Below are 14,051 nucleotides of genomic sequence, written 5' to 3' on the forward strand. Positions count from 1 at the left end.
AAACTTTGCTGTAATCAGGGGCTGAATCACTGTGTATACTGTGGAATTGGCATCAGATAATGCTGATGGTGTTTATTTTTGTAAGAAATACACAGGCTTCTGAAATGTAAATAGTATCTTCCTTCATGGCAACTGTCCTTTCTACAGGCCAAGCACTAGACCACTCCCTCACACACATCACGGATGTGATTTAACTGTGCACTGCGTCCTCAGTGCTGGTTTCCTAACAGCAGTGTCACTCACTACCACTCAGGCTATGAGAATGTCAAACATAAGTTAGCAAGATCTTACTGTCTCCACCAGAAAGTCTGTTTAAAATTAATTATTAACTCCCAGTTTTATAATGTCTGCATTCAAGTAATTCCTGCTTTTTTCCCAACTGTTCAAGTCCAGTCTGACTTTCAAGAATGGCAATGTAAAATTGCTTGTTCAAGGAACCTGTTCCTTCGGTTGTATCTAATAACTTCATTTCCAAACATGTTTGGTTTTGTTATTTTGGATTTTTTGTATTCCGCGAACAGTTAACCCCAGGAAGATTTGATATAAATTTGATATAAGATTTGATATAAATCTTCCTCATGTTGCGTGACAATACGTATTTGGTGGGTTCCAGATGTATGATCTATAAGAAAACATTCCCATTCAGAAAAATGTCTGTAGTCTACACACTGCTTAGAAATGATGGATTTGCTGAAGTGCATTCCTGAATTAGAACTGGAGAGCCTGAAATGAAGGTAGTGAGCTCTCACAGATGTATCCGAGCAATTACCATCTGTGATAATGTGAAAAGCATGAAAAGTCTTTCTTGTAAATATTAAGATCCAAATGAGCTTAGAAAACCAACAGTAAAGGAAGATGAAGTTCCTATTTACAAACGGAGCACTTTTGGACGTGGAACAAGAAGCAGCATAAGAATCCAGAGTGATTTTATGCATGCCCAGCTTATCCATAGAAACTAAAAACTTTGCTTCCATTTTTAAGTAATCAAGTGGGGGCACACTGAAGTTCTATTGTTTTCTAAAGGGAAAATGTATTGTTTTCTGAAACTACCCATCTGTCTTCTGAAAAATCACGACCTTTTCAAGGTATTTCATATTGCAGAACCAAAATCATGTCCAATATTAGGAACTTTGGAGAAATCAGCTTTTACAGAGGAAATACATTTCAGGTTATCTACATGTGCTCTGTAAAAACTTTTTCACTTTTAGTTTCTTCAGAAAATGAAGTATTTCTGAATATTTAGGATGTGTATTCAGAAATGAAAACTTAAACGGTCTGCAAATATCCCAAAATACACAGTTCTAGTGAATCCAGGAAATGGGACATACATCAAAGCACTGGTATTTTAGAGGCAGCAGGAGCATTAAACCCACTGGGGTTTAGGAATTCTGCAGATTCCAAGGATTCTCAGCCTTTGCAGAATATATGTCCTCAGTTGCAAAGTCATGATTTGCCAGTGCTTTCCCAGGTTTGTCATTTTAGAGCATCCTTAAAGCCAAGAATACCAGTTCCAGATCTCAGTAAATTGATAATGAGTCTAAAATACTATGTAGAGGAAGAAAAGCTGAAAAAAATAATGTGGTCTGAGAGCAAAATTGAGAGAAACAGTGTGTCACAAAGCAAAAATGAGAATAAAACCTTAGATTAAATGCAGTATAAAATGAGATCTATCCTGTTGAATGCATGACAGAACAACTGCTGTCCACAGAATTTTCTAGAAAATACAGGAGAATTTGAAGTTAACGATATAAAAAATTTGCAAGAATTCCCAGTGTGATCTTTTGATACTCCAGAACTGACAATTATTATTATATATAAAAAAAATTAAAAACTTAAATGCCTATCTCTATTTTTCTTGTCTCATTTAGATATTTAACATAGATTTTCAATGCTAAAGATTTTTGTTTTGATTTCAAACAAACATGAATTTATTCTGCAAGATGCTGTACACCATCCATTCCCATTCATATTTCACAGAAGTTGGAACCTCTCAAGTTTTGCTTTCTTGTGTGGATAAAATCTTTGCAGACAAGAAGACGGCTTTCGGATCTATTGCTACTGTCTTTCACATAGCAGCAATAAGTGCTGAAGATGCAGATCTACTTCCAAGAAACGCTCATTACTTTGCTATTACAACCCATACAACCTCTTTGCCCTATGCCAGGATTTTTTTTTTTCTGAGAAATCTCTACTCACATGGGTAAAGTTGTCATGTCCCAGAAGATATTTTTGAGGGTGCATCCAGGCCACAGCTGATACTAGATCCACGTGTGTTAACATACAGGGTAGGATTCTGCACACTCTGCACACTATGGGTAACGAAAATGGCAGTCAGTCACCACCGTACTCTTGTAAGGTATGCATTATAATTTCTACTTTACAGAATAGTAATTTCAGTTTACAGAGGAAAGCTAATCTAAGTCAACAGCCTGAGCAAGCAAAGCTTCCTTCCCTTTTTCCATGTAAACTGTGCAAGTGTTACAGTAGTTGGGAACTTGGAAACACTGGATGAACTATTTGTACATAGGTCACCTTCCATGTCTTTTCCAAAGTGCTGTTATGTGACAAAATGGTTTATATCTTAATTCATGAAATTTATTTTTTACTGTAAAACAAATGATAATGAGTAGCTCTTTAAACTAATGTTTTATTTCCAGTGAGTCAAAGTTTTGGCATTAGTTTCATGGAAAAAAACATTAATCTTCACAATTGAAATGAAGAGCTGTTGACTGAACATGTCCTGACAAAATTCATGTTCAAAACTGCTCACAGATCTTTCTCATCAAATTTTAAGCAATTCATATCTGTTATTGACTGTTAAGGACTAATAACTATTCTTCCTACTCAGGTTCCTTTCCTGTGTCATTTGAAATATTCACTTCCAGAAGCAAGAAGAAAGGCACGTTTAAATATCTGCTGAGATGCTTGTGTATGTGTAAGGATCTGTCGGGTGTAATAGGAACAAACATTTGTTTCTTACCCTTAACCTCTGGTTAACTAATAATGTTGTGAGTTGTAGTTCACAGGAGGGAAAGATGTTTGTTCCCAGCTGTGTAATACAGACAAGCCTTGAGGGCTGTTGTGAAGTTCTTTGAATAATTTTTTCTCCTCTGTCCTTCTGGGAAATGTACAGAAATTGATACAAGACCCTGCTATCATTCATATGGCAGCAGACTAGGAATGACTGCTAGAACATCCGGACCATGCTTTATGTTTAGCACTGACAATCTAAGCAAGACAAATATGATTTATGGGACAACAGTTCAGATGGGGAATGAATGGAGATGTCTTGGTGAAAATATCAGCATAAATAGGCTGTGTGAAGGAAGTAGGTTTTAAAGAAGGATCTAAAGGAGATTTGGCATGTGGCAGATGGGAAGTTATTCAAACTATAAGAGGCAGCATGGAAAAAAAAGTGAAGCTGAGAGTGGGAGAAAGACATGAAAGGAAGGGTAGGACAAGAGGGGCACTGGAAAAGTCTGCTGCTCCTTTCCATATAAATCTAAACAAATACATCTTCATAGCCTGAAAAAGGTGACTAATGAACTTCTGGTGAATTCTGGTGTATCCCTATGGATAATCCTTAATAACATTTCAGAAAATGTCATCAAGTCTTTCAAATCTGGATATTTTGTCTTAGTAAAGCAAGAATTTGCAGTTTGAAAAAACCTCAGAAATTATTATTTTCATTGCTGCAGCACTTTTGTGCAAGAGACTGTGCTTCTTCAGAGAGTTTATAGCCTGCTTAGACAAAAAATGGGCAAAGGGAAATATTTCCAACAGACTTGTATTACAGAAGGAGACCTGCCAGCATCAAGTGATTTGCTCAATGACCTAAAGGAAGCTAAAATGGTGGCAAAAATGAGTCAGTCAGTTCCCGCAATGCTTCCATCAAGATATAATGGCAGCACCAGATTCCTAAAAGCTAAAGATTCATATTCATTCCTGTTTTGAATAATGGACTCAATTTGCTCACACTATACACCTTAGGAGTGTCCTAGAACATTTTTGAAGGCTGATCCATTGTCAGGTCTGTAAGAAACTTAATATAGTTTCTCAATTGCTCTGGTAGATTTTTATTCTACTTTAATTTTCTTCGTTGGCTTAAAAACCATGTATAGCTTTGTTTGTCTTTTTCCTAACTAATCGTGTTCTCAGTCCTTCTTCCCTGCCTTTTTTTTGCCAGTGACACAAGCCTTGTCAACCCATCTGTTTGCTGCTTCTCCAGTTAATTTGCAGTGCATGCAATGCTTATCAGAAAGCAAGGAATTATTTCCTTGAGCTGGCTCCTGTTGTCCAGCACTTTTCCTTCCCAAGATCTCCTTCTCCCATGTATTAACTAATTATCATCTTTAGGCCAAGATATACCTGGGTAGAAATGATATGTATGTAATGAAAAAATGAAAGAAAGTTAACATTATTTGTATGTAAGAGATTACGTGGTTACCACCCTCTTTGTGGTTATTTCCTTTTCTTGAGGGAGAGCTAAATACTGAGTGACTGAGGTAAAAAACGTACAGTAATGAATAAATTTAATGTCCATGTAGATGAAATCAGAGAGGGAAATGTAAAGAATACAAAAATTGAATTCTACCACAATTCCAGAATAAAGGCTGCCAGAATCCCAGCACTGTGAATGTGCGAGGATTTACATCCCACAGCAGCACACAGTGTGTACCATAAATACTGTGGTTCCATTTACCCTATTACTTAACTCAGTAAGAAATTTTCTGGTTTGGGGTTAGTGTAGCCGTAAAATCTTTCTGTGCGCTACCCTGAGATTGAACTTTAATCCATATCTTATCTTCTGCTTGAAAATGAACATCCATTCTATTCTTATCAAGTTTCTGCTTTTTGTGAATTGTTGAGCGTCAGCCATATTCTGCTTGGCAGTTACATGACGTTGTTGCTGCTCAGCCGTTTGTTGTGCTGTGTTACCTTTGAAATTCATCCCTCTTTTTATGACTGCACTCTAGAGGCCCTGTTAAATAACCTGCCCAGGGCTAATGTTTTCTTGAATTTTGGGCTTGCTCTCATACACTCACTGCTTTCTCATTAGATTGTACAAATCTCTCACTGTGATAAAACATAATTTATAGAGAAGAAAACCCCAGATTACCACGTACTACAGATCTCCTTCTTACTGTTGGCGAAACTAGCCTTGGACCAGGTGATAGGAGACTATCTTCTTACTATCTAGACTAGATAAAATAAGTGTCCTTTTTTCTTCATAGGCACATCATGGATCTCAGCACCATTGTATGAACTGGATTCATCAGGTGAACAGTGTTGTAGTGTAACATACCAGCTACTGTGTAATAAAAGTGAATGGTTTGGAACACTCTTATTCGATTTACTTATCAGTCCGTCATACTGATGATGACACATGTATTTAGAACAAACTATCCTTGAAAACAAAAGTGCAGTCCTTCAGATTATAGCATTTTCCTCATATAAGGAAGACAAATGCAAGGCCTAAAAAGACTGCCCCTTTCTTTTTAAAACACACACTGCAAGGTTAAGACCTTTCCTCTACCCCCAGCCATTTATCAGCCCTCTCTGGCAGTGGTTCCCCTGTGCTCCCCCTTATGCCTCAGGCACCATGTCCATACCCATGGGAGGCGATGGTATTTCTGAAGAAAAATGCTGGGTCTTCTGCACAAAAATGCTGAGAAACAACCTGTGGATGACGCAGGAAGCAATGTCATGTGTGTATGGCACAGCCAGAGCCTCAAACACCAGGCTGGCTGAGCCCCCTTGCCTGGGGCTGTGCCCTGAAGGGGCACAAAATGGCTGCCCTGCGCTGGGGGCTTCACCACCACCAGAGTCCCCTGGGGTGCTTGGAGTTTTTCCCCGTCCTTGGGGAAAGGTGTGTGTTTGTGTTGGGCAGTGAGCATAAGGTTAAAAGAGAGAATAAATTCCAAAGGAAATGTTTTATTTTCTTTAAAAAAAGGAAAAAAAAAATTATGGATAGATTTCCTTGCTTACTGGTAGAAAGCATATCTCTTGGCAAGCTGGGCCCTGTCAAGGGTTTACTTGGAACTTCAAACAGATACTTTGGTTAAAAAACCTTAAATCTTTCCTTCTTCTCATAACTTTGTGCAGTAAGTGAAAAAGAACAGTGTGGATTTAAATGGGAGAAGTTTTTCTTCCAGATGAAAATCTTCATGGAACCTACAGAAGTAAGAATACAGTTTATGTTCACTTTATTCTGAGGGAAGATGGTGACTAATTGGCCTATCTGTAATGTTTTTGGAATGATTCCACTCTAAATATCCTTTATAATTAAACTAACTGGCTGATTTATTGGACCTGCATTTCAGATTCTGCTGTGCTGAAGGGATTCTGTTACATTACTTTCAATGATGATCATGGTCTTCTCATCTGGTGAAACAAATTCAGCAATTCTGTGCAGATAAAACTTGCTTGCAGGTGTTGCCGAGTAATGGTTTTCAAGTATTTAGAGTAAATTATCCTATGAGGGTAGTCCCTCAGATTATAGAATTTTTCTAGGGTGGAGAGGTCAAGTCCGAGGTCTAAACAGACTGAGGTAATGATCCTTTCAATTTATGAAAGAGCTTGCATAAAACAGATTGGAAGGATTAAAAAGGTATGGGTTGCTTGGGGATTTTTTTGTATCCTACCTGAGTATGAAGCTCTAGTATTTTAGTGCATTTCAAAATGTTAATGGACAGATTGCGGTCTGTGGTGTAGTGAACAATGTGAAGCTGGTGAAGCTCACTCAGTTTCTGTGGAAACAATCACCTTGGTTTCTGTGGAATTGAGGTGGGGTTTTGCACGTATGAATTTATTTTATAAAGCTATCTAAAATGTGGAATAATCACTAGTAAAATGGCTGGATGGAGGATTTTTCTGTCTGATATTTGCAGTTTTCTTTCTCAGAATTATGAAGACTTAAATATAATAATAGTACAAATTAATTTATGAAAGATATCTCTTACGTAGAAAGCAGTTATTGATTGAAGCTCTGGATTAGAAGTGAACTCTGACTGTCTGATTCACTGCTTCTAATCTGTTTGCTTGATGATTTTTGTTTTTCCTTAAAATCAGTTTTCATTTGGCACTTCAGTATGAACGGTTACCTCTTTTATAGAGATAATTATTTTTTCAGTTTTTGTTCTAAATGGTGTTTATGTGTAGCAGCAAAGATTGCTAGTCATGGACAGAAGGTGGTTGTGTCTAATTCTGTGCTTTACAAATATGAAACTAAAAGAATTCAGAGTCCTTATAGAGCATACAGTCCTGGGTATTGGAGAAGGTGATTTCCAGACAGCTAACACAGGAAGTGCTACAGCTGTGTGAATCTGTAAGAACATCACGGTAGACTGTGACAGTGAACATGGACTGAGGATCTCCTTCCAGATGTCTCCAGAGGGATTGCTCACAGAGCCAATGATTTACAGATTCCTTTTAATATATTTCAATGTGTGCTGCAACTAACTAGCTTCCTCAGGGTGGAGTAAAAGCTGATATTTGGTATTTCCTTATAACATTTGAAATGAATTGAAATGCAGGAGCACATAGAGACTGACATGATACTCTCTGATATCTTGTAATTCACTTGATTTGCAGTGTTGCTGTATTACCAAAATGAAATAATTGTATGGAAGTTCTCTTCTCCCCAACAAACATTTGGGTATTGAAGCTAAGGGAGAAACAGAAACCAATTGCAGCTGTGATTACCCATTTTGACTTTTAGAAAACAGGTGCAAACATTGCATCAGGCATTGCCATTGCCAAAGCTGTTTTGGAGTACTCATATGGAGAGGATGGTTGTGACAAAGTGAGCTTTCTGGTTCTTTTGGTAGGTGCTCTTCCGAGGGCATGTCAGCTAGTCCGAGGGCTGAGTCAGCCTGCGAGCAGGTTCTGCAAACCTGAATCTTGAGCCTTTCCAAGGGGGGTCACAAGCCTTGTTAATATTACCCGACTGCTCCCCCTTGTGCCAGCTACCACGGGCTTTGCTTGCACACCTTCGTATGCCTAAGCATAAAGGTTCTAAAGTACTAAATAGCCTTAATACTTGATTTATGCAATATACATAGCTCATTTTCAGCCTTGTTGCCTTCTGTAAGTTCATGTGGAGGGGTTCACCGAGTAAATATACTTCAGATTCTATGTATTGAAACGTTTGATGGACTTCGGTTTTGCAGTCTGCAATTGACATGAATTTCTGATAGACAATGGTTTTGTATCCTTACACATATGCATGTACTTACTGAGGTGAAAAGCACATTGAAAAAGATGTTATTTTAAAAAATAGTTAGATGCTGTGAAGGCGTACGTACTTGTCTTATTCTCTTGTTCCTCAGCAATGCCGCAGTTAAATGACCTTACGTATTTCTAGTTACATTGAGTAGTCTTGATGTGCCTGTACATGTTGAAAATGTGGTACTGAGATTATTCATGTAAAAATGAATGACAAAAAATTTCCTTCTTGTATTTAGAGGGTTGCATGCATGGGAAACCTGTCTTATAATATTTACTATTATTATTCTATTACTGTCTTATATACTATTACGTCATACTATTTACAGTTTTTACTAAGCATTAGATTAATCGTCTCTATTTTAATGATATTTTATTGTAATGCCTTTTAGAAGATTGGATGTTTCTTAATACTGCATAAAATATATTTTATTTTTCTTCTGCTGCAGGTTATTGAGGTATACAAGATTTTTATAGAACATATCATATATTTTGAGTAAAATTGGTTTGAACTCCAGTCCTTTTCTTTTTGATCTGATAAACATATGTTAGAGTTAACAAACATTTGTGAATATGCCAGATGGTTCTAACATATGAAACTGATGTTTTTAAAGACTGCTGGGTTTTGTTATTTTTACTTGTGTATGCAAGAAGTTGTTCCTGATGATTGTCATGTTTTTGCATTTTTACTTAGTAGAATATATGTGTATTGTATAAAAACACATAAGCTCAGTCCCTAAGTGGTTTTATGAAAGGTTTCATGACAGATTTTTGTTTAAAATGTCAGCATTTTATTTATGGAAGTGGCTTTTAAATATATCCATTTTTTGCTGCTAAATGTTTCATGTTGTTTAATGTGACTAGTTACACCCTTTAAGAGGTAACATTAGACAGAAGGCAATGCAGATTAACGCAGGTGCATAGGAACCTTTGCATGGTAGTCTGCCACAAACCAAGGCAGATATTCACTACTACAGTGAGGTCTGCCATCTGATGGTGTGTGTTTAACAGTTTGGTTGCTCACAGCTGAAGTAATTTAGTAAATAGAATTCTTCAATGTTTTCAATGTATTAATGGAATGGATTTCTTTGTTAAAAGGTTAAGGGGATACGGCATCCATTTAGTGTCTTTATTGCTGGAAAAATAATGACAAGCAGAAGTTTTTTGTGTTACCTTGGTAAAAGATCCTCTGGAAGTCAAACACTATTAACTTTAATGAAGTAGCTTTGTTGGCAGGGAAGAGACAGCTGATACTACACTTCCCTAACAATAAACCATGTTGACAGATAAAAACAAGCATATGTGAAGTAATATATAACATTTGAGAGAATGGAGCCAGAAAGTAATGTAGACTGATGGGATCTTTGTTTTCTTTTAAAGTCTGTTACTACTTTTGAAATGGTTAATTCTGAAAAGAATTACAAAATAATTCTGTTTTTATGGAAAACTTGTATCATACTGCTGAAGTAGTTGAACGCAAGTAGCTACATGTGCCTCATATTTTACTGAGCTGTAATTTTTTAAATTGGTTTTAATCATTTTGCCTAAAACTGTATGCAAGGGCTGGTAACTTAATCAGAAGAAACAGTCTATTCTTTTACTGCGATGCTGTGCTTATTCCTTCCTCTCTTAGATACTGCTCAATTTTTGAACTCAACTCTGGACAAACTAGAATTGCTTTTTGTCATTTTTTCCCAAGGTGAAGTACCATTGTAGTTTTCAGTTGTGTCTTTATATTGAGGACAAACAGGCACAGTGCACTTGCTTATATAAATAATTCTAAGAAAGGAGGAGGAAAATGGTATTTTGGGCTTCTGATGTTTAGAACCTGTGTATGTGCAGAGATGTGCTGTCATAGAGCTGGCAGATGTCTTTGCTGTCCTATTGCCTGCAACCTAATGGTTAGGGCAGTCTTGTGGAAAGTGTTTTGAAATCTTTTCACTGAGGGAGTAGTACACTCAGGTTTCTTGCTTTTTGGACACAGTGATTCCTGTTAGAGTGTTGTTTTCACTGAGCTTACTTTCAAAGAAAAGTGAGCCAGTCATCTACATCCAGCAAGATGACAAAGGTATCTGAGATACAGGATGGGGTTTTGGGATGTAAGAAAATGTCTCTCCTAGGAAGAAGGTAGAGTTTCAGACACTTCTGAGCACTTACAGCCAAGCTTCTTGATACTGAGCATTGCCATGTGTAAGTCCTGTTCTGAATTGAACCATGTTATCTGATGTCTCGTAGGCAGTCATGTCTGACAGGGGTGTCTTTCCAGTCCAGTTCTTGCTTCTTAAAATTTTAATAGTAAAAGCAAAGTATTTACTCACGAAAAAAAGTGTACTAAGATCAACAATGTAAAAAAGGTTTTAAATCTTATAGCCAAAGCTGTTTTCAGATTTGTGATATACCATAGAAACTACGGAATTTGTATGGAATCTCTGCTCTAATCAGGTATGTATGTTATAGCACTTTTTAGAGCATATTTCCACTGTAGAGTTGATGTCAGCCCCTATTTCCATTTGCATGTTCCTTGTGAGCGGCTTTTCAGACTGCATCTTTCTCATTCAGATCTCACAGTGGATTTCCTTAGGCTTTACCTTCCTCTTGAAGACAGGTGCTTTTAAGCTAAGAAGACAGAGCAGTTTGTTGCTTATATGAATTGTCCACACGCATAAAAAACAGAAGTTGCCTGCATCTGCTAATAATGTTACCATGTGTTGTAAAAGCACCATTCTTTGGCAAGGTAAATTTATGTGCTTGACTCCTCCGAAGGCAGGAGTGACTCTGTAAATAATGCAGTTTTATGGGAGGTGTGCTGTATCAGGTGCAGGGTCTTAGTAGGTGGGTGAGGAGATAGCCAAATACCTGGTGGCATTTACCTGTCTGATTCTGCTTTGGGAGAAAGCGTTTGCGAGAAAGTGCTTGAGCTGTGAGTGGAAGCACCCCTGTTAATAGTCAGCTCTGAATGGTATTTCTTGTCAGCCCCTGACTTCTGATTAGCTTCTTGGTGCTTGCATGTAGTCTCTGACTGTATGTGTGGCTTACCTGCACTACAGAGTTTTTCCCTTTTCCCCTTTAACTTCAACAAAGGCTAGTTCTGTTACTATTACCTAATTAATAATGTATTTAATTATTGCTGAGCACAGAAACTAGCAAGTCTTCCGACCTCACCCTTTTTTAATCATTATGTTAAAAATAAACTGATAAGCTTAGCCTCAAAGGATTAATGCAGGGAAGAATTCTATACTCTCACTTTGTTTCCCTTCTGTTATCAGGCTGATTCTTTTACTGAGTCATTCCATATTTCCTTTTCCAGGATGCTTTATATTCAGGATCTTTAGGTGTTAGTTGAATCAGTGTCATATTTCCTGAAACAAATATTTTAAGTTGTACATGCTACATGTTGCTTTTTGAGGTTCTGATTTACCTTTATCACTTGGTAATCTTATTTCACGTACAGCATTTTAGTTTTTGTATAGTATCTGAAATTATTTGTACATAAGATTTTTTTTGTCTTCTGCTCTGCCTTATTTTGGCATTTGGGCATTCCACGGGGGAATCCTTTGCATGTAAGAGGAAGTGATTTTAATTTGGCGTATGCTGAATACAAACACAGACTGCACAAGAGCTGTGCCCTCTTGTGTTCGCTCGGAAAAGCAACAGAAGTATAAGGAGAAGAACAAGCCTACTGAAATTAAGTTAGTAGGAGTTGGTGGATCACACATCCTCTGTCCCAAATCCTCGTAAGAGTCTACAACTGTGGGAACACTGCATTTGAGGATTCCAGAATTTGGTGGTTTCTCTTCTTCCTTGTCCTGGGCAGTACAACTTAGATCACTTTCATTTCATCTCAAATAAAAAATAAGGCAGAGTGTGAGAGCACAAAAGAAGAGAGTGCAGTAATAAGTAAAAAGTAAATATCTACAAATTCATAATTGAATCAGTTATGAACCTCAAGAAAGTAATGTTCAGTAACCAATATTTTGCAACCTAAATCTTACTGATCTTGTTCTGTCAGGCTTTAGAAGGTGGTTGCTATGTTTTGTGCTTGGCCTGTGAAATTATTTGATTATACGGAAGCATTCTGTTAATTAAATCCTTATTACAAGGTAACAAATATGGACATGAATCTAAAATGTATTGAAGTGTGAGTTCAGCCTGTTTTCACTGGGGCTGTATTTTGAACTTGTCTCTATTAGGCTAAAATCTGCAGTATTACTAATGACATTCTTCTCACATTCATCAACATGCCAATTTAGTTTATCCACAGTTGCAGTGGAATACACTTATGGATTTTTCCTATGCATTTTTAAAGTACTAACTTTATATTGATGCACCTACCATGTACCTCTTTCCACATTTTTAGGTTTCTTTCCTGTAAAAAATTGCAATACATGTAAGTTATGTCTTAGGTTGACCTCTTCTTTTGCATGGAAAATATATTTTGGTTTGCATGAAGTAGAATTTCTGAAGCAGTATGGTTATGTTCTGCGAGCATGAGGCTTTTCACTTGTGATTTTTTGGGAGAATTACGATTATAGTACAGGGTTTTTGTGGATGTTGTGACATTGCCAAATATGTATATAACAGTGTAATTTTATATGTAATATTTATAACACCTCAGTAAGGATCTGTTTATTGCAGATCAGTTGTTGCCTTGCTGGTTTGTGGTGCTGTGGGAGGAAACTGGTCTGGAAAAGAAGTGGCTTTGCTTCAACTGGAGTGGTTCAAACATGATTTTAGGTGTCATTAAAAATCAGAAACAGCCAATTTGGCTAAGTCTTTGTGAACCTTTTGCTGAATCTAATCTGAGTTTCTTGTCACACTGACTGATTTCAGAGGTTTTCTTTTGCAGGAAATAGCATTGTATACTCGCCTTGTAGGGACTTGGACACAGATAGAGAATGTGCGTATGAAATGAGATCATTTACTGGCTTGGAACGAGTATTGTTCCATGGCTTTAGCTGGTACTCTGGTAAAAACCTGAGGTGTAGGCTGTATAAAGAACAGATAAATCTTGAAGTCTGAGTGAGCTGTCAAATACTACAGAGGGCAATAGTTTAAGGAAGAGTGAGGCTTTTGAAGTAAACATGCAGGATTTTACATGCTTTTATAGAAAGCAAAATATATATATACCTGACATATTAAAAAAACATGTCCAGATTGAGAATGTGTTTTGAGCAGTATATATATGAAAACCCTTTCCCATTTCAAGTATAATCAATGAAGCAATGTGTAAAAATCCTTAGTCAAGAACAAGAATAGAAACTTGGATGGCATAAACTTGATAGTTAACTTTCCTTAATGATACCCAAGACAGATGAAATAGCTGCAACAAGAAGATAAGAGTTTTTGATAGGGCTACCCCTTTTCCCTCATCTTGGCTGGTGTAACATATGTAGTCAGGTCAAAACAAAGCTCTTTGCTTCATGTTTGTTTTCTTTAATTGTGGGACAGCTTTGCTGTATCTTATTAAAGTGACAGTCCAGCTCTGAGAAAACCATTGTGTTTAGTAGAATACTGTGCAGAACAAATCCTTACAGATTATACTTGTAGATCACACATACTGCAACAAAACAACCCAAAAAATCGAGTAACTTGCAGTCATTGGTGAAAACATCCCCTGTGGCTTAATACTAAGGATATGCTGAGGACAAATCTTTTGTGATCTTTGCTTTTGTAACTGAGAGCAGAGGCTAGTTTGAGGAATTTGTTTCCTACCAAAGCCTGGAAACAATAACGTTTTTTGGAAATTTGAGTGAAATGTAAGACTGTTTCAGCTCTGTGTCTGGTCTGGGTTATCCATTTATATTGCCAGTTGATATTGGTTTGTG

At 37.1% G+C, this 14,051-nt stretch overlaps 1 protein-coding gene and 1 long non-coding RNA gene across 3 annotated transcripts in view; one reads left to right on the forward strand and one right to left on the reverse strand.

Annotated features, from left to right (window-relative positions):
- Positions 1–6,402, reverse strand: part of LOC134164502 (uncharacterized) — a 32,177-nt gene extending 25,775 nt beyond the window's left edge. For both annotated transcript variants that reach the window (XR_009965168.1, XR_009965169.1), the window contains exons 1-2: positions 5,613–6,402; positions 2,197–2,300 (exon numbers count right to left, since the gene is read on the reverse strand). This is a non-coding gene — a long non-coding RNA (uncharacterized LOC134164502). The remainder of the gene's footprint in view (positions 1–2,196; positions 2,301–5,612) is intronic.
- WT1 (WT1 transcription factor) overlaps positions 1–14,051 on the forward strand; it is a 340,397-nt gene that overhangs the window by 98,487 nt on the left and 227,859 nt on the right. The window lies entirely within an intron of this gene.

The sequence above is a fragment of the Pezoporus occidentalis genome, unplaced genomic scaffold (assembly GCF_034315485.1).
Source record: "Pezoporus occidentalis ecotype Australia unplaced genomic scaffold, CSIRO_AGI_Poc_V1 ctg22, whole genome shotgun sequence".
In the NCBI taxonomy this organism is placed as follows: domain Eukaryota; kingdom Metazoa; phylum Chordata; class Aves; order Psittaciformes; family Psittacidae; genus Pezoporus; species Pezoporus occidentalis.